We start from the raw sequence: 27,223 nt of genomic DNA, 5'->3' as shown, positions 1-27,223 counted from the left end.
AATCCCATAGACAGAGGAGCCTGCCAGGCTATGGTCCGTCCATTGGGTCACAAAGAGTCAGACACGACTGAAGCGACTTAGCACGAACACATTGTTAACAGCATGGGTGTGTGTGTGTGTGTGTGTGTGTGTGTGTGTGTGTGTGTGTGTGTGTGTGTGTAAAATCTAATAAGTTATTCTGCAAGTTTATCATTTGACACTTGCATTTCTTTGAAATTTTCTATGCTGACACTTACTAGTCTTATGGGCCAGCCATCATTTTGATCACTTAATATGTAGTAATTAATTTATATCTTATAACAACCCTAATAGGTTGTCTTAAACAACCCTATTAGGTTGGAACTGTTAACCCTGTTTAAAGAATAGAAGCTGAAACACATAGCTAGTGAAGCCAGAATTTGAACCTTGACAGTCTGGCAGTATACTCATCCTCTTAACTATTGTACAGTTCTATTTCTCTAAGTCTCAGTTTCCTCACCTAAAGAGCAGTAATAAAAAGATTATTTTTTAGGGTTACTGATTGATAGGACTAAATAAAGCAATGCTTGTGAAGAGACTGATTCAAGATCCTAGATATTAATGATCAGTTAATACTTATTTGGCTACTTTTTTTGGGTTCTTCTGTTTCTTTTTTCTTTGTCTCCTTTATAGTTTTTATTTCTCCTCTGCCTATTTCTTTTAACTGGTGTTTCAGGGTTCCATTCTTGACCTGCTGTTGTATATCATTCTGTATAATTCCCCTTCAAGAGGTTCATCCACTTCCCTAGTTTTTAACTACTGCCTATTTCCTATAATTCAATGATCCAATTCTCTACTTTCCTCCTGAGTTGTAAGCTGATACATCCAAATGTCCACTGTACATCCTCCTTTGCCTACCCCCACATGTCCCTCCAGCTTGACGTGGATAAAACTATATAAAAGGTTTTAATCTAAAATGAAACTAAAGGATATGAAATGGAGAATCTCACACTTTAGCTCTCAGAACAATGAAACTTGAAGACTAAGAGACTGATTTGCCATAAATGCCTGATTTTTAAAGATTGAAACCTCTGACCAATGAATTGCTCCCCATCTTTGAGCCAGTTAACTCCACAAGGCCCCTAATTGGGCTCTCCTCTTTCCCACTCCTTGCCCATGAATGCAACCCATTCTTAACCTTCTTCAGTGGACTCACCTGTAGCTCACTGCAGCCGCATGTCCTGAATTACAATATCTCTGCTACTCCAGAATAAACTTGATTTTTGGTATCTCATGAAGAAGGGAATGGCAATCCACTCCAGTGTTCTTGCCTGGAGAATTCCATGGACAGGGGACCCTGGCAGGCTACAATCCATGGGATCGGAAAGAATCAGACATGACTGAGCGACTAACATACACACACATTTGGTATCTTAAGTTTGCCTCAGCTTACCTCTTTTCTTTTAGGTTGACCTTACATGGTGTCATAAGTGGGATCTGAAGCCAACCACTTGAACCTCTGGAATCAAGTGAGTTTCCTGCACTTGAGTCCTTTGCACTGTTACCTTCTGTGAGCCTTTCTAACTTTGGTAAGTCTCCTCAGAGCTCAAGCTGCCTTCTTTTGTTTGAGCTCTCCTACTTTATTCAGGATCTAGATAGAGACGGGTTGCCCTTCTGGTAAGTACTCTTGTTTCTGATAATTGTATCTAGTCATCTGAATGTACTAAAGATACCTTTAGTACTGAATATACTAAAGTACCCCCCCACAACCACCACCTTGAGGGATCATAGCCAGTTTTATGTTAAAAAAATTTATGGTCTTTCCTCATGTGCATAAATAGACCAATCTTACTAAGGATAACACAGAACTCCAGTGGCCATTATATGGAAACTTTGATCTCTCCAAACTTGTTTTCTTTGAACTAAGTTAGAAGACCATGGCTACAATATTAAGCAATCTGAGTAGGATAGTTATTTTAATTGGTATCTGCTGCTGCTGCTGCTAAGTCACTTCAGTCGTGTCCGACTCTGTGTGACCCCGTAGATGGCAGCCCACCAGGCTCCTCTGTCCCTGGGATTCTCCAGGCAAGAACACAGGAGTGGGTTGCCATTTCCTTCTCCAATGCATGAAAGTGAAAAGTGAAAGTGAAGTTGCTCAGTCATGTCCCACTCGTAGCAACCCCATGGACTGCAGCCTACCAGGCTCATCTGTCCATGGGATTCTCCAGGCAGGAGTACCGGAATAGGGTGCCATTGCCTTCTCCGAATTGGTATCTAGAGGCTACTAAATGTTCAGGATTCTAAAATTGCCTCCTTATTGTTTCTAAATTAACTGAAGCAAATAAACAACCAAAGGTGGATTAAAAAAATCCCAGGTCTCTTCCTCAGTGCTAACTAAGGTCCTTTCTAACCCCACTGTTCCACCTCCTCCATATCTCCCTTTACCCTTCTTGAGTCTCTTCTCTGAATTTACTTTCCTCACCAAGCAGAACCCATTAAGAGCTTCTTTTTCAAAATTAGACCTTCTGAGGATCCTACTAAAAACTGCCCTAGATTTCCTACACACCATGAACAAAGGGCAACATAAGGGCTATAATAAAGGATTTCCCCTCGGTAACCGAGGATCCCAATATATTTGCTGAAGAATTCAATGCTGTAACCCAAACCCACCAACCTCATCTCTCTAATCTCTGTTAATTAGTCTACTTGCTTGTTGGAGAAGGTCAAGCCCCACAGTGGATTAAAACTGCAGCTTGGGGAAACCCTGAACAATTTCTAGGGTTTAAGTTAAACCAACCATTAGTCCTTTCATATGGTTAACCTCATGGCAGAGCCAAACGGCTACACAAAGCCATCCCTGAAGCCTTCCCAAAATCTGTGGACTGGAATTAAAGTCAGGTATGCATCCAAAAGCCTGCTGAATCCTTCCATGACTATTACAACAAACTCCAGACCGTTTCCAAAGGAAATTCTGGACTCTTCATAGATGTTGAATCCTCTCAGGTAGCTTTTAATTCCATTTGTATAAAGGGCCTACATAAGGACTTATCCTTGGTGGTCAAAAGAACCTGTATCAAAGGGGAGAGAGTGTTCACCCCTGACCTTGTCAATCTGGCTAATAAATTAGCTCACACCATATAAGATGACTCCAGAAAGAAAAAAAAAAAAAGATAACTAAGATTTTGAATCTACAGCACCAACAGATGGAAACTTCAAAGCAAATCCATCCTACAAGAATGTGTCATTATTGTAGAAAACCTGACCAGGGGAAAGGATTGCTACAAATTGAACTCCAAATAGTTACAACCTTCTCAGAACCATGGCCAAATCCACGCCAATGATAGGGCTTCAGGGGCACACAGGGACTGTTCCTGTTCTGCCATTAAGTAGACTGGGAAAAACTACTCTCCAGGTCAGGGACAAATTCCTTACAGTGTTAACTGGCACGGGGACTGCTCCTGTCAGTGCCCCACCCCACTGCAATTAACAGTCCCTTCCCTGGAGTAGTATGTATGTTCAAATAGTGAGAGTCTTAAGTAAACTGCAATGTAAACTGCAATGTGTCCCTATTTCTCAGCCCATAGTTTTTGGTCTGGACCTTTTGTAAGGCAAATGTCTGCTTTTTCTCAGTGATTTGGTTCCCAAACATTTATTGGGATGAGATTTTTCTGGAGAAACACAATGCTGCCTTTTTTTTTCTCTCAAAAGGTGGAAATTTAAAAAAAAAAAGGGTGGAAGTATCTCTTGAGTTTAAGTTCAACACTCAGGAAAATTCAACCCCCGTTGCCATTATTTGCACTCTACAAACCAAGGCAGTCCAAACCTTGTACTCATTTGCTCTATTAAACTTCGAATTCCCTGATCTTTGGGTAAAATCCTTAACTGAAAGAGGCACAATTCATAGTGCCCCTGCCATTATGATCCAGGTGGACCCCACAAAACCTCTCCTAAGAATAAACAAATACCCTATGAATAAAGAAGCTTACAGGGCATAAGGCAAATTATAGAGAACTATAAGGCCCAGGCACTTACTATCTTTTGTACTATCTTTGTATTAATAATACCCTTATTTTGCCTGTAAAAAAAAAAAAAACAACCCAGTGGCTGAGAATGGAGATTTGTCCAAGACCACAGGGCAATAAACAACATTGTAATTCTCTGCCATCCTGTCTTTTCAAATCCCTGCATGCTATTAGTATCCATCCATGCTGGAAGCACCTTTTACATTTTAATCAGTTTAGGCAGTGAGTTTTTAGTATCCCTGTTGAAAGGGATAGTCAGTGTCTCTTTGCCTTTACCTGAGAAGAACAACAGTACATCGGGACAGTCATGCCTCAAGGCTCTACTGAGGCCTTCATACTTCTCACAAGTGTGACAGGCTGATTTAAATGACATAAATTCTCTAGGGGCTCCACCTTACTACTGCATTTGGATGAGCTGCTTTTTCGTTTGCCCTCCTAATACTTCCTGCAAAAAGAAGTATTTGCTGAAAATCTCAGCCCTTAAGGGACACACAGTCTTGAAGGAGAAATTACAATTTGTCCAAACTCAGGTTCAATCTTGAGGACACTTAATCTCAAAACAGGTGCTACAACCTAGATGCTGATAGGCTTCAAGGCATTTTAAACTTTTCAAACCATAAAAGCAAATGTTTCTTGGTTTGGTTTTTTGGCCATGCCATGCAGTTTGTGGGATATCAGTTCCCTGACCAGGGGCTAAACCTAGACCTTGGCAGGGAAAGCCCAGGATCCTAACCACAGGGCCACCAAGGAACTCCCAAAAGCAAATGTTAATTGTGAGGTTTTCTTGGGCTAGCTGGCCATTGTCATAATTGGATCCCAAATTTCTTTTTGGTGGTTCAGCCCCAATATACCCTGCTAAAGAACACCAGCCTGACCCCATAGTTTTGGATAATCAAGATAGCTTGACCTTTAAGATCTTGAAGGAAAGTTTAATAAGTCTACCTGCCCTTGGACACCTAAATTATCAGCTACCCTTTTCCCTTTTTGTATATGAGAAGGAAGGGAATACCCTCAGATTACTTACCCAAAACTATGGGGCTATCACCAACCTCTAGGTTGCACAGCCAACAATTAGATACAGTGACCTGACCTCCCTCCCATGCCTGAGAGCTATGCCTGCTTCCACTCCTTTAGCAAAGGCTACTGAAGAAATCGTTATAGGATCCTCTTTAATCATCTTTGTACCTTAGCCTGTTGAGCCTCTTAAATTTCATGCCACACTCAACATCTTTCAGCGAGCCATCTTACCACCTATGAAATCCTCTTACTTACCTCCCCTCATATCACTCTTATTCACTCTAACAGTCTCAACCCTGCTCTCCTTCTTCCCTCTTGCACTGATGAAATTCCCCATGTTTCTCTGACTTTGATGGATCACCTCTTGACCCCTCATGATGACTTACAAGAAACCTCCTTGGTGAATGGTAATCTGGTTTATTGATGGCTATTGCCTAAAAAATGAGAAGGGCAAATTTTGTGCCAGGTAGGCAGTGTCAGCCATCTTCCAGGTCACTGGGGCTGTACTCTTCCCTTCAGCCACTTCAGTCCGACAAGCTGAATTATATATATGCTGTCACTCAGTGTGTTTTAGCCAAAGGCAAGTGGCCAGCATCTATACATATAGTTGATAGGCCTTTGGGATAGCCCATGACTTTGTAACATTATGAAACAGTGGGGTTTCCTTTCTTCTAGTGGAGATAAAATTAAGAATGGCTCTTATGTCCAGAATTTGTTGGCTGCCAGACTGCTGCCAGCACCTCTAGCTATCATTAAAGTCCCTGAGCATTCCAAGTCTGATTTCTGGAAGCCAAAGGAAACAACCTCACCAATATTCCTGCAAAAAAACATGCCACCTTTCTGGAGATCTATAAACCATGCCTCTATCATGGTCCAGAAGGCTACTCCCCCTGTGAAGACCTAAAGGCACTAGCCAGGAAAGTACAACAGTTGGCCTCTGAAAGAAAAACAGGATTGGAAATCTAAAGGCTGTTGGTCCTGTCAATTAAAGGGACTTTGGTTTGGACCCAGTAATAATTTGGTCCTGCCAAGAAAATCTAAGATTTCCCTTATTAACCACCATACATGAATTAAACCTTGGTCCAATGAGAAAACGGTAACATTTATGAATGAATCTTGGTGGAGAAACATTGGCAGGGCCACAGAAAGCACATGTCTTGTTTGTTCTACCTGTCCTAAATCCAACTCAGAGAAGACTATCTACACTGCTGGGGACATATTGATTTACCCAAAAGACCATCTGAGGTCTGGCAGATGGATTTCATACAATAGTGCCTGTCTCGTGAATACAAATATATTGGGCTTGCAGGTTTGAAGGTTTTCACAGGGACTGAAGCACTTCCATGTAGAGAGGCAACTTCCTCTTCTATAGCTAATGTTCTTTTAAAAAAGATTATTTCCATTTGAGGAGCCTCCCTGGAACTCCATAGTGAACCCACTTTACAGAACAAGTACTTTGACATATCTGTGCCATCTGGCCAGTTCTGCAACATTTTCATTCTGCTTATCATCCTCACTCTTTAGGACTAGTTGAACATTCAAATGGAATTATCAAGATCCATTGGCTAAATTAGTTAAAAACCTCCAAATACCTCAGCCAAAATTTTTTCTGCTGGTTCTTCTAAATCTTAGACCCAGTCCATTCAGGATTCATAAGCTCTTATCCTTTGAAATAATTACAGGACAGTCCCTGCTTCCTTTGACCTACAAATAATAAAAAGGGGATCTATTTCAGTTTTGCAAAGGTGTAATTAAATCCACTGAGAATAATAATGCTTTGGAAAAATAATCTTTCCATGGCATGCTCCCAGGAGACAAAGATGTCAAATACCACATTTGCAGCCAGCTCTATTGGAAAAGGCATCTCCATAAAGTTTCCTTCCAACCTTGTTGAAGGGCCCCTCACAGGTGTTGCTGATTATCACCTGTGTCGCTAAGCTCCAAGGGGTGGACTCCTGAATTCGTGTGTCTCTTCTATAAAAAGTGGATCTGCAACCTAACTGGTGATTCAAAGGTAAAATTTTCTAATGACTGAAGCGGATGACATCAGAAATAGACAGCTTTCCCGAGATAAGCAGACCAGGCCTGTGTCATGCTGCTTAAAGTTCTAGTAGTCCTTTCTCTGGATTTCTTGCTGCCCCCTCATTTAGCTTTAGCACATCCCTTGGTTCCCTGCTTAGGAAAACTCCCAGATTCTACCAACCTTACTGATGGTTTGATTTGTGCCAGAGGTGATGAACCTGAACTGGTACCCTGACCATTATCCTTAGAAGGATGACAAGGTCTCTCTGGCAGAGATGTAGTATTTTCCTTTGGTCCGTTTGAATTGTCACACATTCTTCCTTCTGGCAAATTGGCACCAGACATTACAACATTCCATTGGGTGCCCCCCACCCACAAAGGAATACCCCTCACTCAAGTCTGGACTCTTACCCAAAATCTTCCTTTGTGTTTCGAAAATGTTAATGGGACTGGTAAAAACTTTGTGGTGGGGCAATGAAAGTAATGATACTGGGGGCTGGCCAGTGGGTGTCCTTCCATTCACTGATAGTTTGGTCGATGAGAAATCTAGGAAGTGGTGGGGATGTACATTCTCCCTGGAGATTGCCCAGGCCTCCATCAGAACCTCACCCACAACAATCCAACTCTCTCATTATTCCAAACATATAGAAGTTTAAGATCTTCTTATAGCCATTTCCACCATGCTGACTATCATGCACTACATATAAATGACTGTTTTTGGTCATGCTGCTGCTGCTGCTAAGTCGCTTCAGTAGTGTCTGACTCTGTGCGACCCCATAGACGGCAGCCCACCAGGCTCCCCTGTCCCTGGGATTCTCCAGGCAAGAACAATGGAGTGGGTTGCCAGTTCCTTCTCCAATGCATGAAAGTGAAAGTGAAATCACTCAGTCGTGTCCGACTCTTAGCGACTCCATGGACTGCAGCCCACCAGGCTCCCCCGTCCCTGGGATTCTCCAGGCAAGAGGACTGGAGTAGGGTGCCATTGCCTTGATAACTCTTCTTTTATCAGAGGAAAAAAAGTACCTGGGCTAAAGGGCCCACTTATGCCCTTTCTTCAGAAAACACTGGTTATTTCTTTCTGTGTGGAAGAAATACGCATTCCACATTCCCCCTTAAACGGAAGGGACACTGCAGAGTTGTTTCCCTCACTCCTGAGGCCAGAGTCAGAAAAACCTTCCCTTCTACTGGAAGAACCCACTTGGGTTCTTTCTCCTCACAACTTAAAGGAGCACGTGAACCTTTTGTTCAGTTAAAGTTGTAAAGCGATTGTTGCGAATTTAAAACAAATGTATCCATAAATTCTTAGATATTCTTCCTTTCAATAGGTGGAACCTAATTGTCCTACCTTAAGTGGGCTGTGGTTAGTGACTCTCATCTATCAAGTAAAATGTGGCAAAAGTGACAGGGTGGTTTTCAGGACCAGATCATGAAAGGCATAGTGGCTTTGTGTGTGTGTGTGTGTGTGTGCTTTCTCTCTGTCTCTCTCTTGGATCACATCTTCTGGGGAAAGTCAGTTGCCACATCTTGAGGACACTCAAGTAGTCCTGTGAAGAGATCCATCTGATCTGGAACTTAGGCATCCTGCCAATAACCAGTAAAGAGGTGAGGCCTCATCCACCGTGAGAAAGCATTCTGGGGAAGGAAGTCCTCCAGCATCAGGCAAGCCTTCAGCTGACCACAGTCTTGGCCACCATCTTGACTGTAGCTTCATGTAAGACCCTGGGTCAGAAACACGCGCCTAAGCCCCTCTCTTACTCTCGGAAACTGTGTGCAATAACGAACACTTATTGTTTTAATCTGCAAAGTTTTGAGTAATTCACATTGCAAAAAAATTAACACACCATATTATGTTTATGATAGGGGTTTAATTTTAATAAAATGTGAAAACTAAAATATCAGTGTAAAACTAAATGTGAAAATCAATGTGAAATCAATGTGAAAACTAAAAAAACTAGGATGGATATAATTTTGGATGGATGCCCTCTATTAACCCTGTAGTAGTTAGAAAGGGATTTGAGTGTGTCTTTGACTGTCTTTTCCCCCCTTGGGTTAGAGTAATAGGATGTGGAAAAGCAAGTCGAAACCTCTCCATAGTCATGGGAACTACCTTCAGTGCTTCTGTTAGAGCTTTTGAATAGCAGCAAACCCAGAAAGACAGCCTAGCAAAAGTAGTCTTACAAAACCACAGAGCCCTAAAGCTCCTTACTGCACAGTAGGGAGGAACCTGTGTTTTACTCTGGGAAGAATGCTATTTTTATGTTAATAGGGAAACACAGTGCACAAACTAAAAATGATGGACAATATCAGTCTCTTAACTGAAATAGGCCAAGCCCTAGGACTTAAGACATTTTCAAACTATTAAGTATAGGTAGCTGGGGAAACTGATTGAGTTTGTTCCAGTCAGTAGCTATAATTGGACTTCTGACCCTGAGTATAATCCTTCTAATGAAATTTCTACTGTCTTGTTTCAATAGGCAAATGCCTTTCTCTCAGATATATGTACAGAATAAAGTTCCTAAGGCTTATCCTGAGGCTTAATTGACCATGAAACCAAATTGACTCCCTTGGAGGAGTGTGACAGAGAGTCTCCATGTTTAAATGAGGCAAAAAATCAACTTGCCATGCCCTCTTCTATGGGACAGAGTATCTTAGGATGGTCCTCTGAAGCTTCAAGGGATACACAGCCCAACATCTAGCAACATCTCAGACTAAACAAATACCGAGGTTGATTAACAATACTTTTCTGTGAAAGATCTTGCTCAAATGAGGAGAGAGTAAAAGGATTTTAATCTAAAATGGAACCAGAGGATATGAAATGGAGACCCATGCATGTGCCCTCAGAAAAGCAAATTTTAAAGACTGAGAGACTAATTTCCCATAAATACCCGACTTAGAGAATTATCAGTTCAGTTCAGTCACTCAGTCGTGTCCTGACTCTTTGTGACCCCATGGACTACAGCATGCCAAGCTTCCCTGTCTATCACCAACTCCCGGAGCTTACTCAAACTCATGTCCATCGAGTCAGTGATGCCATCCAACCATCTCATCCTCTGTCGTCCCCTTCTCCTCCTGCCTTCAATCTTTCCCAGTATCAGGGTCTTTTCAAATGAGTCAGCTCTTTGCATCAGGTGGCCAAAGTATTGGAGCTTCAGCTTCAGCATCAGTCCTTGCAGTGAATATTCAGGACTGATTTCCTTTAGGATTGACTGGTTGGATCTCTTGCAGTCCAAGGGACTCTCAAGAGTCTTCTCCAACACCACAGTTCAAAAGCATCAATTCTTCTGCGCTCAGCTTTCTTTATAGTCCAACTCTTACAACCATACATGACTACTTGAAAAACTATAGCTTTGACTAGATGGACCTTTGTTGGCAAAGTAATGTCTCTGCTTTTTTTTTTTTTTTAATGTTTTATTATTTACTTATTTGGCTGTACTGGGTGTGGCATACAACTCTTAGTTTCAGCATGTGGGGTCCAGTTCCCTGACCAGGGATCAAACCTGCGGCCCTTTCATTGGGAGCACAGAGTCCCAGCCACTGGACCACCAGAGAAGTCCCTGTCTCTGCTTTTTAATATGCTGTCTAGGTTGGTCATAGCTTTTTTTCCAAGGAGCAAGCATCTTTTAATTTCATGGCTTAGTCATCATCTGCAGTGATTTTGGAGCCCCCCCAAAATAAAGTCTGTCACTATTTCCATTGTTTCCCTATTTATTTGCCATGAAGTGATAGGACTGGATGTCATGATCTTAGTTTTCTGACTGTTGAGTTTTAAGCCAATTTTTTCACTCTCCTCTTTCACTTTTATCAAGAGGCTCTTTAGTTCTTCTTTGCTTTCTGCCATTAGGATGGTGTCATCTGCATATCAGAGGTTATTGATAATTCTCCCAGCAATCTTGATTCCAGCTAGTGCTTCATCCAGCCCAGCATTTCTCATGATGTACTCTGCATATAAGTTAAATACGCAGGGTGACAGTATACAGCCTAGATGTACTCCTTTCCTGATTTGGTACCAGTCTGTTGTTCTATGTCCAATTCTAACTGTTGCTTTTGACCTACATACAGATTTCTCAGGAGGCAAGTCAAGTGGTCTAGTATTCTCATCTCTTTAAGTTGATCTCTGGCTCCTCTGCCTTTTCTAAATCCAGATTGAACATCTGGAAGTTCACGGTTCACATACTATTGAAGCCTGGCTTGGAGAATTTTGAGCATTCCTTTGCTAGCGTGTGAGATGAGTGCAATTTGCGGTAGTTTGAGCATTTTTTGACATTGCCTTTCTTTGGGATTGGAATGAAAACTGACCTTTTCCAGTCCTCTGACCACTGCTGAGTTTTCCCAAATTTGCTGGCATACTGAGTGCAGCACTTTCACAGCATCCTCTTTTAGGATTTGAAATAACTCAACTGGAATTCCATCACCTCCACTAGCTTTGTTCTTAGTGATGCTTCCTAAGGCCCACTTGACTTTGCATTCCAGAATGTCTGACTGTAGGTGAATGATCACACCATCGTGGTTATCTGGGTCATGAAGATCGTTTTTCTATAGTTCTGTGTATTATTGCCACCTCTTCTTAGTATCTTCTGCTTCTGTTAGGTCCATACCATTTCTGTCCTTTATTGTGCCCATCATTTCCCATTCTATTGTTTTCCTCTATTTCTTTGCATTGATCACTTAGGAAGTCTTTCTTATCTCTCCTTGCTATTCTTTGGAATTCTGCATTCAAATGGGTATGTCTTTCCTTTTCTCCTTTGCCTTTAGCTTCTCTTCTTTTCTCAGCTATTTGTAAGGCCTCCTCAGACAACCATTTTGCCTTCTTGCATTTCTTTATCTTGCGAATGGTCTTGATCCCTGCCTCCTGTACAATGTCAGGAACATCCGTCCATGGTTCTTTAGGCAGTCTGTCTATCCAATCTAATCCCTCGAATCTGTTTGTCACTTCCACTGTATAATCATAAGGGATTTGATTTAGGTCATACCTGAATGGTCTAGTGGTTTTCCCTACTTTCTTCAATTTAAGTCTGAATTTGGCAATAAGGAGTTCATGATCTGAGCCACAGTCAGCTCCTGGTCTTGTTTTTGCTGACTGTATAAAGCTGTATACAGGATTATCAGTTTTACAGATTTATTGAAGCTTAACTTGTGACCAATGAGCATCCTCTAAAACTTTCTTCCCATGTTCGAGCCAGTAAACTCTCTGCGTGTCTCCCAGCAGGACTGTCCCCTTTTGCACACTTAGTTCACAAAAGCAACCCACCCTAAACCTCAACAGGCTTGTCTGTAATTTGCTACAGCTTGGTGTCCCGAATTGCAGTTCCTCTGCTGTTCCCAAATAAACTTGATTTCTGGTAACTTGAGCTTCACTTCTTCTAGATTGACATTTTATTTTCTTAACCAATTTTCAAAAAGCAAAAGGTTTAAATTTTGATTAATTTAAGCTTTTCTTTGCTGGTTTGTGCTTTTGTGTACTAGGAAATCTTCACCTAACCCAGGGTCATAACTTCCCTACTTCTTACCTAGAAGTTTTGTAGTTCTTGCCCTCACATTTAGGTCTATGACAATTTTAAGTGAATTAATAGTCGTTGTTCAGACCTCTCCTTTATCTGATATTAATAAGCCACTGCAGTGTTGAGTTGTAAGTTAGTATGTTGTTGTTGTTTAGTCGCTAAGTCTTGTCCAACTCTTTTGCAACCCCATTGACTGTAGCCCACTAGGCTCCTCTGTCCATGGGATTTCCCAGGTGGCTCAGTGGTAAAGAAACCTCCTGCCAAGGCAGAAGATGCGGGTTCAATCCCTGGGCTGGAAAGATCCCCTGAGGGAGGATGGGACAATCCATTTCGGTATTCTTGCCTAAAAAATGCTATGGACAGAGGAGCCTGGTGGGCTACAGTCCATGGGGTTGCAAAGAGTCAAAACACGACTTAGGGACTGAGCCTGCAGTGTTGGGATGCTGGAGGGCTTTCCTCATTGTCCCTCCTCCACTCACAGCTTTAGGCAGGCACTGCTGTGCTGTGCCAGATAGGGGGTTTCTCACCAGATTTCTCACCTCACCCTTCCTCCTCCAGCAGTAGACTTGTTCCTTTTTACTCAGAATGAGAATCTTGATGGAGGCAGAAGGTCATTATGCTCCATGATGGCCTGTTTTTTCAAATTTGTATACATCTGCATATAATCACCACTCAGAAGTCCTCTTGCTCTATTTCTCAGTCTGGATCCCACCAAAAGATAAGCAGTATTCCGATTGCTACCATTACAGATTTGTTTTTTCTGTTCTTAAACTTTGTATCAGTGAAATCCCGTAGCATCTTGTTGTGCCAGGCTTCTATCACTAAACAGTTTTGAGGTTCATCCACCTTGTTACATATACTGGTGGTTTGTGGCTTTCTGGTTTCTTTGCTGTGTATAATTCTGTTATATTAATATATCAATACCACAATTTATGAGCTTCCCAGGTGGCACAGTGGTAAAGAACCCTCCTGCCAATGCAGGAAACATAAGAGATGCAGATTTCCCTGGGTCAGGAAGATCCCCTGGAGGAGGGCATGGCAACCCACTCCAGTATTCTTTTTTTTTAAAGTAATATTTATTTTTATTTATTTATTTGACTGTTCTGGGTCTTAGCTGCAGCATGTGAGATCTAGTTCCCTGACAAGGGATTGAACCCCAGCCCCTGCATTGGGAGCATGGAGTCTTAGCCACTCCACCACCAGGGAAGTCCCACTCCAGTATTCTTGCCTGGAGAATCCCATGGACAGAGGAGCCTGGCAGGCTACATAGGGTCGCAAAGAGTTGGACACTACTGAAGCGACTTAGCATGCACATAGGCTCCACAGTTTATAAAGACTATTTAAACAACTAGATGATTATCTAATTAATCATCTTGTAATTGTCCTAAATGCTAATAATTATCCTAAAAGTAACATGCCAACGGTCTATTCACCTTGTCCCTGAGGCCAGAAACCTAAGAGTCATCTTTGACACTTCTTCTCATACCCTCTTGAAGTCCAATGAGAAAATTCTGTTTATTCCTCTTTCATAATTACGGCCACAATCCAGCCACTTCTCCCTGTTTTCATATCTCTTGTCCACAACTGTGCACAAGCCTTTTCACTGCCTCATTCTTGCCCAAAGGTGTGTTCTCCAGGCTGCAGCCGGCCAAGGAATCGGTCACAAACGTCTCTGACCTGCTGTCAACCTGCAGTGGCTTGCTTTCTTAACTTGAAAGCAAAAGCTGAAGTCCTTACCATGGCCTGCAAAGCTCTTCTCTGACTCCAGCTACCTCTTCAACCATAATTCTTACGCCACTTTCTTTCCCTGAAGCAGCTTTAGCTGCTCCAGCCCACTTGCTGTTTTTCTTTGCCCAGGAGGCTCTTGGCTCATATGGTCCAATACTTTGCTTCCGAATTTTATTCTGGTCTCGGCTCAAATGTCACCTTCATGAGAGAGGCTTGCCTCTAATGAGCAAATCTAAAAGGCTCTTGCTGGGACTCCCCTGGCAGTCCAGGGGTTAGGACTTCACCTTCTAAGGCAAGGGGTTCAGGTTCCATCTCCCTGGTTGGGGAGCTAAGATCCCATGTGCCTTGTGGCCAAAATGCCAAAACATAAAACAGAAGCAATACTGTAACAAGTTCAATAAAGACTTCAAAAACCATCCACATCAAAAAAAAAAAAAAATCTAAAATAAAATAAGTAAAAGGCTCTTCCTGTCTCATGTCTTGTCTTACACATTATTTTTTATAATACTTATTACTGTTTCCATTAGGACTTCCCAGGTGGTGCTAGTGATAAAGAACGTACTTGCCAATGCAGGAGACATAAGAGACGCAGGTTCCATACCCGGGTTGGGAAGATCCCCTGGAGAAGGAAATGGCAACCAATATTGCCACTCCAATATTCTTGCCTGGAAAATCCCATGGACAGAGGAGCCTGGCAGGCTATAGTCCACAGGGTCTCACAGAGTTGGACACAACTGAGGTGGCTTAGCACGCATGCACGGTTCCCATTATAATCATCTGTGTATCTGTCTGGCTCCTCACCACCCTCTTTTGAGAGCAGGGACTTTGCCTGTGTTCTTTGCTAAATCCATTGTGTTTTAGGCCTGTCGTGTCAGCCATTCAAGAATTATTTCTGAATTACTGAATAAGGATTTTATGATATTGCTTATCAGTTTCTAACTGTAACAGTATTCAAATGGCTGGTTCTTTGATGTTAACATCATTCTGTTATAAGCCATGATTCTTTTTGTTCTCTCTCCTATCTTCCATTTTCTTTTTGCAGTTATTAAGAAGAACGTTTACTTAATTTTTAAAAGCATCTATTGAGAATTATAAAAAGAAGTAGTAAACATAGAGTACCAATTCAAGATGTGAACTCTTCCACGTTGCTACTGTCTGTTCCAAATTAAGACATCTGGTGATTGGGGAAGTTTAGTTCCTCTCTTTTTGGTTCACCAGCTGGTTGTTCTGGAAAGGCAAAGGCAATTTATTGTTCTTGTTGAAAGAAGCTGGGTGTTCATAGACTTACTATAAAGGGTGGATTTGGGGTGGAAGATTTACTTGAGAAGCTGGACACCTCAAGATGTTACTGAGGAAAATGTCTGTTTTTTAAAAGATACTTTGAATATTATATCTGGAAGCTGAAGGATAATCTCATACTGCTTGAGAGAGTGTATGTATGTCATTCCTTCCTACCCCCTCCCCCCCTTCCCTTGGTAACAAATTTCTGCACTTTAAAAACTGTGCTCTCCCTAAGAATTTTAGTGTATTTAATGCATAAAGTGCCATATGTTGCTGCAACCAGTATCTTGAACATTCGTGTGAGGAAGAATAGCATATTCAGGCTCACTAAGCAGGATTAATTTACAAAGATGTTATAAGTCTCAGTCATTAATGAATATGATATTTGAAATTACACTGAAATTGTAGCAGATGTCAGTTTAGCATACCTTCCATTAAATATGTAGCACTTCTGCCCAATTTAAAACAAATGGTTCTTTGACAACCTAGAGGGGTTGGATGGGGTGGGAGATAGGAGGGAGGTTCAAGAGGGAGGGGACGTATGTATATCTATGGCTGATTCATGTTGGCATGTGGCAGAAACCAGTATTGTAAAGCAATTAGCCTTCAATTAAAAATAAATTTAAAAAAATAAAGCAAATGGTTTCTTGATAAATTGTTTTAAAGCCAATTCTCGTTAGTTTAAAACATACACACAAATTTCTCTACATTTGTTATGTAAAAGTTTTCTGAGAAATGTTCAGCTGACATTAAACCAATGCTTGCTTTTTATCCCAAGGTATTCTCTAGGACATATTGGTAATGCATATGAGTAACTGTTCTTTATTAGAACTTTTGTAACTACCATTAGATTTTTCCTGTTTGCCATTGACCTTGCCAATAGCACATGACATGAGATATTAGCAGTTACTTCTTCCAAATTCTCTGCAAACACCCCTTCCCTTAAAAAAATAAGTGTAATGTATGTTTATTATACAGATAACATAGCCTACGGAGAAGGAAATGGCAACCCATTCCGGTGTTCTTGCCTAGGGAATCCTGTGGACCGAGGAGCCTGGTGGGCTGCCGTCTATGGGGTCGCACAGCATTGGACACGACTGAAGCGATTTAGCAGCAGCAGCAGCAACATAGCCTACACCTATTTCTAAAAAATATGCTAAGTGCTTACGATCGAGACAGTATAGTATAGGAGTTTATTGTGTGTCTGGGCTCTGGAACAAGAATACTTGAGTTCAGAAGCCAGCTTTTTCAGCACCTCCCTCCCCCCTCCCACCCCATCCCACCCTCTAGGTTAGCTGCATGTTAGCTGTGCTTTTATCAGTTTAGTGAACATAATAGGACTTATGGGATTATATCATCATTGTTAAAAATTTTAATATAGAAAAGTACTGAAAAGAAAGCAACATATTCCCTCCATACACACACACACTCCAGATACTTGAAATACATTTTGTGAACATTATTCCAAGACCTTTCTTGGGTATATACAGATAAGCTGAACAGAAGCATGCATGAATAGGAATACTTTTATTAAATATAGTATTTATATATTTTATATAGTATTTATTAGTATACATTTTCTCTGAATAGTATTGCATTTAACTTGGGTTTAATTAACAAAAACACAAAATGAAACAAATAGCTAGAATTTAGGTATATGAGTTCCTTTGCAAATTCCCTTTGAGTTAACCCAAAGAAAAGATGAATGATATTAAAACGTTGGAGTCATTATGCTGTGGAGTTTTTTGAACTACGTCTTTCAAGTAGCATCTATACTGCTGATGAACGGATGCAGTCAGCCTTTCATGTGGTGATTGGCAGAATCAGACTCCTTTCATTTTACGACTCAGCCATTCTTTTTTTTTGGTCGCACTGAGTCTTCCTTGAGGTGCTCGGGTTTCTCACTGCGGTGGCATCTCTTGGTGCAGAGCACAGACTCTCGGTGTGCGGGCTTCAGTAGTTGTGGCACTCAGGCTTAGTTGCCCTGTGGCTTGTGGGATCTTCCTGGACCAGGGATCGAACCTGTGATTTGTGCACTGGCAAGTGGATTCCTATCCACTGCACCACCAGGGAAGCCTGACTCAGCCATTCTTAGGGCCTTGGAATCCTCTGCATCCAGCCAGCAGATGGGTGAAGAGAAGGTAAAGAAGGCATCACCTTTTGATCACCTGACCCAAATATAACCATTGCTTCACTACTACTGGCAAAAAGTCATCACAGTCTAGGGCTGAGGCAATCTTTGCTGGGGGGACCTGGACTCTTTTCCCTTCTGGGATCCCGTGAATGTCCTGTACCAAATCCCAGGTGTATCTATTCCTGTGGGCTGCTTCTCATGTCCTAAACTCAGTGTGGAGACCTTAGAAATATAGTAGGCAGCCCTCCTTCACCCTTCTGTACCCTTCACATAACCATGATGCATTTGTCAAAACCAGAATTAACACTGGTATAATACTGTTGACTAAAGTACAGAATTTATCTGGATTTAACCAGTTTTCCTGCTGATATTCTTTTTTTGGTTAAGAATCTAATCAAGAATACCACTAATCTAATCAAGAATACCACCAATCTCTCAGACCTTCCTTCTTTTTCATGACTTTGAAACTTGAAGAGTACTAGCCACATATTTGTAGGTTGTCCCTCAGTTGAGTTTGATGTTTTCTCAAGAATAGGCTGGGGTTATGAATTTTGGGGGCTTCCCCAGTGGCTCAGTGGTAAAGAATCTGCCTGCAGTGCAGGAGCCGCAGGAGACACAGGTTCCACCCCGGGGTCGGGAAGATCCCCTGAAGGAGGGCATGGCAATCTACCCCAGTATTCTTGCCTGGAGAATCCCATGGACAGAGAAAACCGGTGGGCTACAGTCCATAGGGTTGCAAAGAGTCAGACACAACTGAAGTGACTTAGCACTCAGACACGTGAAATTTTGAGAAGGATGTCACAGAAGTAAAGTCTTTCTCATCACATCACATCAGGGGGCAAGTGACATCAACATAATTTACCACCAGTGATGTTAACCTTGATTGGTTTTTTAAGGTGGTATCTTCTGGTTTTCTCTAATTAAAGTCTCTTCTTACTCTTTCCTTACTCTGTTCTTTGGAAGCAAGTCCAGCCTATACTCCAGGAGAGGAGAGTCATTTTTATCAATATGGATTCATGGCTATTTATTCTTTTTTATCTTATCCTTTAGGTTATAATCCAGTGTTATTTTGTTGTTCAAATTGGTCTCGAGTGACCAGTGGGAGATCATAGCTCTTGTGTCTTTTTTTTAAATCACTTCTTTACTTTTGGGCACTATTTGTTGCTTTAGGTTCATCTTCTAGTTTCCCTGTCTGAGACCTAGCTGCTGCTGCTAAGTCACCTCAGTCGTGTCCGACTCTGTGCGACCCCATAGACGGCAGCCCACCAGGCTCCGCCGTCCCCACCAGGCTTCACCGTCCCTGGGATTCTCCAGGCAAGAACACTGGAGTGGGTTGCCATTTCCTTCTCCAATGCATGAAAGGGAAAAGTGAAAGTGAAGTCTCTCAGTCGTGTCCGACTCTTAGCGACCCCATGGACCGAAGCCTACCAGGCTCCTCCATCCATGGGATTTTCCAGGCAAGAGTATAGATTCAGGCCATTTTCCCAAGGAGATCAAAGGATATTTTTAATAGGATAGATGCTAAGCCTCTCTAATTGGTACCTAACTAAAAGAATCTTGGAGAAGTTGACTGAGAACTTGAGTTTCACTTCAGTATATTTTCTTCTAAAACATATTGAAGTTCATTTGCTGTTTAGAAATGTACTTTTCATTATGAAATGAAAAATAAAATCTTAAAAAAAGAATCAATATGGAAAATTTCATGAACACAAATGTCAAAGGTTTGTTCAGAATTGAGAGTTATTGATTTGATATTTGTGTTCGTGAAATTTTCCATATTGATTCGTTTTTTAAGAATAATTTTAATATAAAAGTAACAGACTTTCATTTTTTTATAAAGCTGTACGATGGTAGTTTTTAAAACATGAATGTGAAATGAAATAAGGCAAATCAAATGAAAATTTATTAGAAAGGAAATCAATATTTGCTTTTTTTTTTTTTTATGCCAAGGATTATGTCCACTACATCCTTCTGTTTGGTGTTCCATGATTTCTTATGTCCTTGTATCAGCACCGCATGTTGTAATTGTTTCCTGGTCTTTCTCCCAACCTTTTGAAGGCAGCAAGTGTGTTTCTCATCTGAATCTCCATCATTTAGTATTTTACTTGGCTATAAAAGGTGCTCAATATCAAGTATATCCATTTCTATCCCCATTTTAAAGATGAAGAAACTGAGGCTTACAGAAGTTAGGTTAATTTGTACAATGATGACTTTGCTAGTTTGTGGTAAACAAGAACTTGAACTTACGGTGTTTTATTCTTAAACATATTGCTTTTTTATTGTACCACACTGACAGACTATTGACACGCTGAAAATTAATTCACTGCATTATTTCCAAATTGACAATCTCTGAAAGTATTCGTAAGAAACATAACATTTGATACCTCCTGGGAGAGGAAAGGGGCTTAAGGACAGAAATGTTCTGGAAAGACATTAGTTTTGGAACCTTTTGAATTTTGAACTGTGGGGCTATTTTAGATATTCAAAAATAGATAAATTTAAAAATACAGAGAAACTTAGCAGATAGAGTTTTATATTAAGTTTTAAAATATTGTATCATTTCAGTGGTTCATTTGTTTTTTTTTTTTAATTTTGTTGATGTCTTTAGAATCAAGGATCCTACCATTATTATTGGCATAGATTTTTATAGTCTTCTGACAATTCCTTTTTGTATCCTATTTTTTCCCTTTTATTTTTGAGGGAAAAAAATAAGATAAAAAGGTGGGAAAGGGAGAGGATAGAATGTTCTAAAGGGAACAAATGATCAAAATCCCTCTCTTTAATATGAGTGAAATTTGACTTTTTAAAATATGTTTCCTAAATCTTTCTTTTAGAAGCCTCTTACATTAAGTCAGAACTTGGTGATAAAACCCAAGACTTTATCTCTAATTAGTTAGGGTGGTTCTGACTGCATTAACAAAAACTCTACAGCAAATTGACTTAAATAGTCAGGAAATACTGAATCTCATAAACATGGAATAAAAGTTCTTTCCATTGGTTGGATTGGGTACACTTCAGAATTTGTGTTTCGCATATGAACAGATTATAGTTGAGAGGGGGATACATGCATGAGTTGGCAAAAATGTAAGATTTCTTTACCAATTACAGGTTAAAAGGAATGGCATTACTATGATTAGGTTAATCAGAATTCAATTCTGGGCCTGTGGTCAACCCTGAAACCATGTTGACGCCACATGGAGAGGGAAGAGGGGTGGTTGGAGGGTTTCCCTCATACTAGATGGCCTCTAGACTTTCCTAATTGCCCTTCAAATAAAATATGATGTATAAATGACCCCTCTGCCCCTGATAATAACTTTTGAGGACTATAATTGTTTGTGGTAGATAACAGGTTGCATAGGGGTTCTATTACTATTCTCTAGTCCATACAAAGTCCATGATTAAAAAAAGTGATGTTAACTTACTATAGCCTTTTTCCATGTTGGTGTGTGTTTTTGCAGTCATCCTCCTCCCTTTTTTTCTCCTCTACTTATCTGTAGAACTGATGTATAATTCCTCCTCTCAAAGCCTAATAAACGTATTCTTTAATTAAAGTCAGCACTAATATTTTAGTACTTACACAGAAGAAGAATAGCATAGAACTGAATGAACACAGGTTCACAGGTTTTGAAGTTACAATTTGGGTTTCAGATCAAACTTCCCCTGTATTTTCCCCTTATTACCTGTGAGAGCATTGGCAAGTTACTTGGTTTTTCCGAGCTTCAGTTTCTTCTGTAAAATGGTGATAATGCCTGTCTCATAGGGTTAAATGATTAAGATTAAAAAAAAATACTAGATGTAAGTTTCCAGCACACAGTCTAGCATTTGTTGAACTCCAATTATGATTGTTTTCTTCTCTGCAAGCCTCTATCATCCTAGCTCACCTTGCTAGATGTTTTAGTATTGTTGTAGTTACATTATTAATGTGGGTTGTGTTGTTGTTAAAGACCATTCCTGAATGGCTTTTCTTACTTAGCTTCTCCCTACATTTAGGACATTAGCTGAATCTCTGCATTTTACCATCATCAGAGTTCCTTGTGGTCAATGGGCAGTATTAAATATCAGCTGTGGGGAATTCTATTTTCTGACCCAAGTCTGATAAATTGTTTCAAAAGAAAACTAGGCCTTTATCCAAGGTATAGTTTAAATACAGCTGTTATTCTTTAGTAGCAAAATGTAATAGTATTTGTTGCTTATGTCATCAAATCTTTCAAGTATGATGAACATTCATACTGGAAAGATAGAAATGCATCTATTTCTAAACATGCTGCTCATTTCTGACTTCCTACACAATAATATATGGCCAAAGATTTTTAGTAGCATGCCTTTTGTAATCAATAGTTTCTAAATAGATATGAAATGTTGTGTTTTCTTTTAATACTTTTTTTCATCTTGTTTAAATGGGAAAGAAAGCTACTTCCTCTTCCATTATCAGCTTCCCTTGTGGCTCAGCTGGTAAAGAATACACCTGTGATGCAGGAGACCTGGGTTCAGTCTTTGGGTTGGGAAGATCCCCTGGAGAAGGGAAGGGCTACCCACTCCAGAATTCTGGCCTGGAGAATTCCACGGACTGTATAGTCCATGGGGTTGCAAAGAGTTGGACACGACTGAGCAACTTTCACTTCCATTATGGAATTATTTAAGCTAGCTAGGCTGTTCTTCAGATTTCATATTCAAACTTGGTCAATTCAAGAATAAGAGGAATGCCTAGTTGCAGTTAGATGTATTTAGAATGTACTTTATATATAGAAATAACACTTTATTGGGTGTATTTTAATAGGAAGTAAAATAAAAGAACATTTTGATTGATAAAGATAACTTAAATCTTACTAAGGCAAAAGCCCCAGAAGAAATACTTAATGTTTAGGGATGTTGTTATCAAGTAAATCAGCTCTCAGTTATCTAAGGACTATTCCTTAGATTAGAGATTAATGAGCATTTTCCATCTAATGTGTTTCAAGATGGCTTAATGAAAACTTTTTAGCCAACATAGCTTTAGACTCTACTGAACTTCCTTTATCTGGACTTTTCCTCCTTGTCTCATCTCAGTATTGGGAAAGGGCAAAGTGCAGTATGATTTAAGAGGTAGTGGCCCATGGCTGATTCATGTCAATGTATGGCAAAAACTATTACAATATTGTAAAGTAATTAGCCCCCAACTAAAATAAATAAATTTATTAAAAAAAAAAAAAAGAAACAGAAGTAAGAAGAAAAAAAAAGAGAGAGGTAGTGGCAGTAACTCCATTCCCTTCTCTTCTCTGTTTTGTTCTCTTTGGGCTTATCTTCATGTCTCTTCTTTTCTTCTCCCTATTCTTTACTTCAGTATACTTTTCTGTTCTTTTCTGTTTGTGCCCTTTTTCATTTGTGTGTGTGCATTAGTATAAGAAAGGCGTCCTCAGCTCTCACTAGCCTGTTGAGATCTAAAATGCTAACTTAGCTTCCTTTTATGTATCTTAACAGAAACAAATAGAGAAAATATTAAAATTATGGTTAATCTTATTTGTTCTCTTTATACATTTTTGTTAGATTGAACCGTATGAAGTTGTCAATATTGTTTTGATCTCCAGAAATAGATTGAACCTTATACTTCAGTTAGTTGCCTGCAGCAAAAGATTTGAAAAGGGATTGGATGAGAGCCCTGAGTAGAGGAATTGGATATTCCCCAGAGATTCTGGCTTAGGTAACTGGGTAGATGAGAGTGTTGTCATGGTGCCAGTATCATCGATCAACATGGAGAACATCAAAAAGCATAATTTGGTTTTTTTTTAAGGAGAATGTTTCATGGAGGGGAAGCATAAATAATCAGTTTAACTTGGAGTTATAGTGGGATTCAAGGAGAGATGGCTAGTTGACACTTGGCAATATGGACTTATAAATAGATGCGCTCATTGACATGCAGGTGGCACTTGAAAACATGAATTTCAGTGAGGTTACTGAGTGAGGAGAAAAGAGAGACTGTGGCTTATCTTGAGGAATGGGAAGAGGATCATGCCCCCCCCAAAAAAAACAACTCAGATAAGGGCATACATAGAAGTAAAAAGTTTTATTTATCATTTTACAATGATTCATTAGTATGTAAAATTAAGATTAACTGTGTAACCTTGGAAGTTATATTTCAAATATGTCTCATTTGCATATGCATATTAATATGTTAAAGCGTAAGTCAGAGGTTTTCATCTTTTCCCAAGGAGATTAAAGTAATATTTTACCATTTGTATCTGTGGACGAATGAATATAAACTCTATAATATGAGAGTGCTCTGGGATCTACCTGTCTTCTATCTTTCTCTTTTTTTGAAACACTAGACTGCATTTAAACAGTGTGTCACGTGGAACACCAGTGAGATTGTTACCATTCCTGCTGTCTTAAAATGTTGGTTTGCTGTAGCATTCCATCTGGGGCCCACTCTGCCTGCATCATCGATCCCAGAATCCTTTGGATTAAAGCCTTGCAGGGGACTGTTCCAATGTGAAACAGACTCTCTGGGCAACACTGTTGGGGGGAGGAGTACAGCACTGCTATATTGCTTGGGGGTAGCAGTGCACAGCCATAGTCCTGTAACTTGCTGTTAACTTGAAAGTCACATTAAACTTTCTTATTTTGAAAGTCACATTAAACTTTCTTATTGTTTAAAATTCTCATCAATCTGATATTTCATATGCAGGGATCAATATGAAACAGTAGCAAAGAATTGTTTGTTTTGTAATCTTATTAGCACTTTGATTATTTCAAGAATGGGTAGTTGTTTTTTATCTGGAATTAAAAAGGATTTTTTCCTTGAAATGTGTAGGCAGTATACTCTTAAGTGAACACACATTTTAGGACATATTTGAATAGCTTGTAGTAAAAAAAAATATATATATATATATGTTAAATAATGTTTCTTTCACAAATATAAAGTCTTTATATTTCCTTTTTGTGCTTTATTTAAAGTACTGCTAAAGAATGCCATTATGTTACTAATTTCCATAAGCAGAGCTCTCTCCCTGCAAACATACAGACATATGACATATCATTTTAGGTTTATTCTGCTTTTCCTGGAGCTCTTCAGCTCTTTATGCATGAAAGCTGAATCAATTATTCATTCATTTATTCAACAACCATATTGATAACAAAAAAGCGAGAAAGTCAGGTAAAATCAAGTTTTTCAAAAATATTGAGTGAAAAGAGCAAATTGTAGCAAAGATACATATAAATGTGATGCCATTTTTAGAATTTCTTAATCATAGAAGTTGTATCTATCATTTCATTTCTTTAAATAAAAAACTGAGGCAAATATGGCAAAATATTAAGATCTGTTAAATCTAGGTAATACATACAGTATTTGAGTATGTTTCCTTTTTTCTACACTTCTTTGTACATTTGAAATAGTTCATAATTAAAGCATTTTTAATTTTTAACAAAATGGGCAATATGATAGGGAGTGACCAGCTGCTTTAGGTTGGTTGATCAGGGAAGTTCTCTCTGGGGAGGTAACATATTGAGACCTGAATAACAGGCAGGAGTTACTCACACAAAAAATGTACAGATAGTATTCCAGACAGAGAAGCAGCTACTGCCACAGTCCTGAGACAGAAGCATGATGCGTTCAAGGAGAGAAGGCCATTTAACCTATCTGGTTATAAAACCAACAGTTATGCTGTGGAGGTAAACGGTCTTTTAGTCTCTCAATACTTAAAGGAAGCTCACTGTTTTCGGACTTAGCTTATTCTTATACAGAGTTGTTGCATGTAGGGACTTGCAGACTAATTGTGATAATGACATATCAAAAGCACACAGAAGCTGGCCTGAGGAGTTTCTCAGTGGTCAGGTCAGAGACAGTTTGAGCACCAAGAACTTAAAGAAGTGATCAGAGTTGTTATTATGAGCCTCTGTGATGTGATGCAATAAGTCCCCAGCAACACATAAATTGTATCCCTGATAACAGTGTTAAACTGGAATCTAATCTCAAAGAGGAGACAATTAGAAAAATCTAGAATATAGGACATTTTATAAGACAACTGGCTGGACTTTTTAAAAAATTCAGTGTTAAGAAAACAGAAGATTAGGGAGGTTCTCTGCGTCAAAGTATTTAGAAGTGAAATGATATTTTGTCTGCAGTTCACTTTCAAATAGCTCACCAAAAATGTGTGTGTCTGTGTTCATAGAGATAGAAGAAAGCAAGCTGGTGATCCTCGGAGGTGAAAGACTGTGTGTATGTGTGTGGGTGTTCATTGTACTGTTCTTTCAAATTTTGTAAGTTTTAAAATATTCAAAATTTAAAGTTGGAGAAGATGCTTATTCTTTTGAACCTCAATCCAACTTTTAATATTTTTTGCCTGTTGGTTTAGTTGTGCTGTTTGGAGCCACTCTGATAGATTTAAATTCTCCACCATGTGGTGTTAATGGTATTGGTAATGGTAACCCTGGTGATTTTTATGTGACGTTTGTTGAATGTGTACCATGATATGCCAGACACATTGTTTCAGTTAATCTTTCTAACCACTCTTGAGTTCATATTCATTTCTCTTGTAAAAATGAAAAGACAGACAGCTAAAAAGCTATCACTAAAGCAACAGAAAAAAAAAAAAAGCATTTCATCTTAAGAATGAAAATGTGAATTGTGAGGCTGGCAAGAATATTCATTTGGTGAAAGCAAGATAGAAAAACTTGTGATAAAGTCACTAGACTTTATGCATATTTTTCTGGCCTGGAACTTGTTCTATATACAACCTACCATTGAGAAGCAATCCAATGTGGTGGTGAAGATCACCATCCCTGAAGCCAGAATGCCTGAGTTCAAATTCCAGCTCCACCATTTGCAAGCTGCTCCTGCCTGAGAAGCACATTTCTGCAATTCCTACTGGGTACCTCTTAGTTTTTTTTTTATCGCTGCTGTGTAACAAATTACTGCAAAATCGGTGCCTTGAAATGACATAGATTTTTTAAAGCTCTGGAGGTCAGAAATTCAAAGTGGGTCTCACTGGGCTAAAATCAAGGATTAGCAGAGTTGCACTTTCGTGTGGAGGCTCTAAAGGAGGCTACTTCCTTGCCTCTTCCACTCTCTAGAGGCCACTCAATTTTTGGCTTCCCTCGCCCAAACCAGTAATGTATCTCTCTGAACCTTTCTTCCACAGGAACATCTCCCATTGATTCTCATATTCTGCCTGCTTGTACTTTTAAGGGCACTGGTGATTACTTTGGGTCCACCCAGATAATCCTCAATAATCTATTTTAATGTCAACTGATTAGCAACCTTAATTCCATTTACGACCTCAATTTGTCTTTGCCATGTAACCTAACATATTCATAGGTTCCTGGGATGAAGGCATGAACATCTTTGAGGGACTATTTTTCTGCCAACACATGTGTGTTTAGATTCTATAGCTGTATAAGGTAGCTGGGGCCAGGAGAAGATAATCCCAAAGTAGAGATCCTGGCTAATGCTGAGGACCATGAGTAGGACCAATAATTAGGTTTGAGCTGAAAGGAATTACTAAGCAATGTATGTACATGTACATACATTTTTATAATCTCTTACTGGCAGTAGATTCAGTATATAAAAAGTGGTTGAATTAGAAGGAAGC

General features: G+C 39.7%; 1 protein-coding gene across 4 annotated transcripts in view; it reads left to right on the top strand.

Annotated features, from left to right (window-relative positions):
• Positions 1-27,223, top strand: part of WDR89 (WD repeat domain 89) — a 45,998-nt gene that overhangs the window by 17,311 nt on the left and 1,464 nt on the right. Inside the window, exon 1 of one of the 4 annotated variants that reach the window (XM_081509866.1) lies at positions 1,426-1,487. The exons of 1 other annotated variant lie outside the window; for it this stretch is intronic. The gene's annotated coding sequence lies outside the window, so the exon portion shown is untranslated. Of the gene's footprint in view, positions 1-1,425; positions 1,548-6,893; positions 7,012-27,223 lie in introns of those variants that run through there. 2 more of the 4 variants (XM_081509864.1, XM_081509867.1) reach the window with 2 other exon arrangements.

The sequence above is a fragment of the Giraffa tippelskirchi genome, chromosome 7 (genome assembly GCF_054371585.1).
Source record: "Giraffa tippelskirchi isolate mGirTip1 chromosome 7, T2T-mGirTip1v1.2.pri, whole genome shotgun sequence".
NCBI lineage: Eukaryota > Metazoa > Chordata > Mammalia > Artiodactyla > Giraffidae > Giraffa > Giraffa tippelskirchi.
This window is presented reverse-complemented; position numbering and strand designations above follow the sequence as displayed.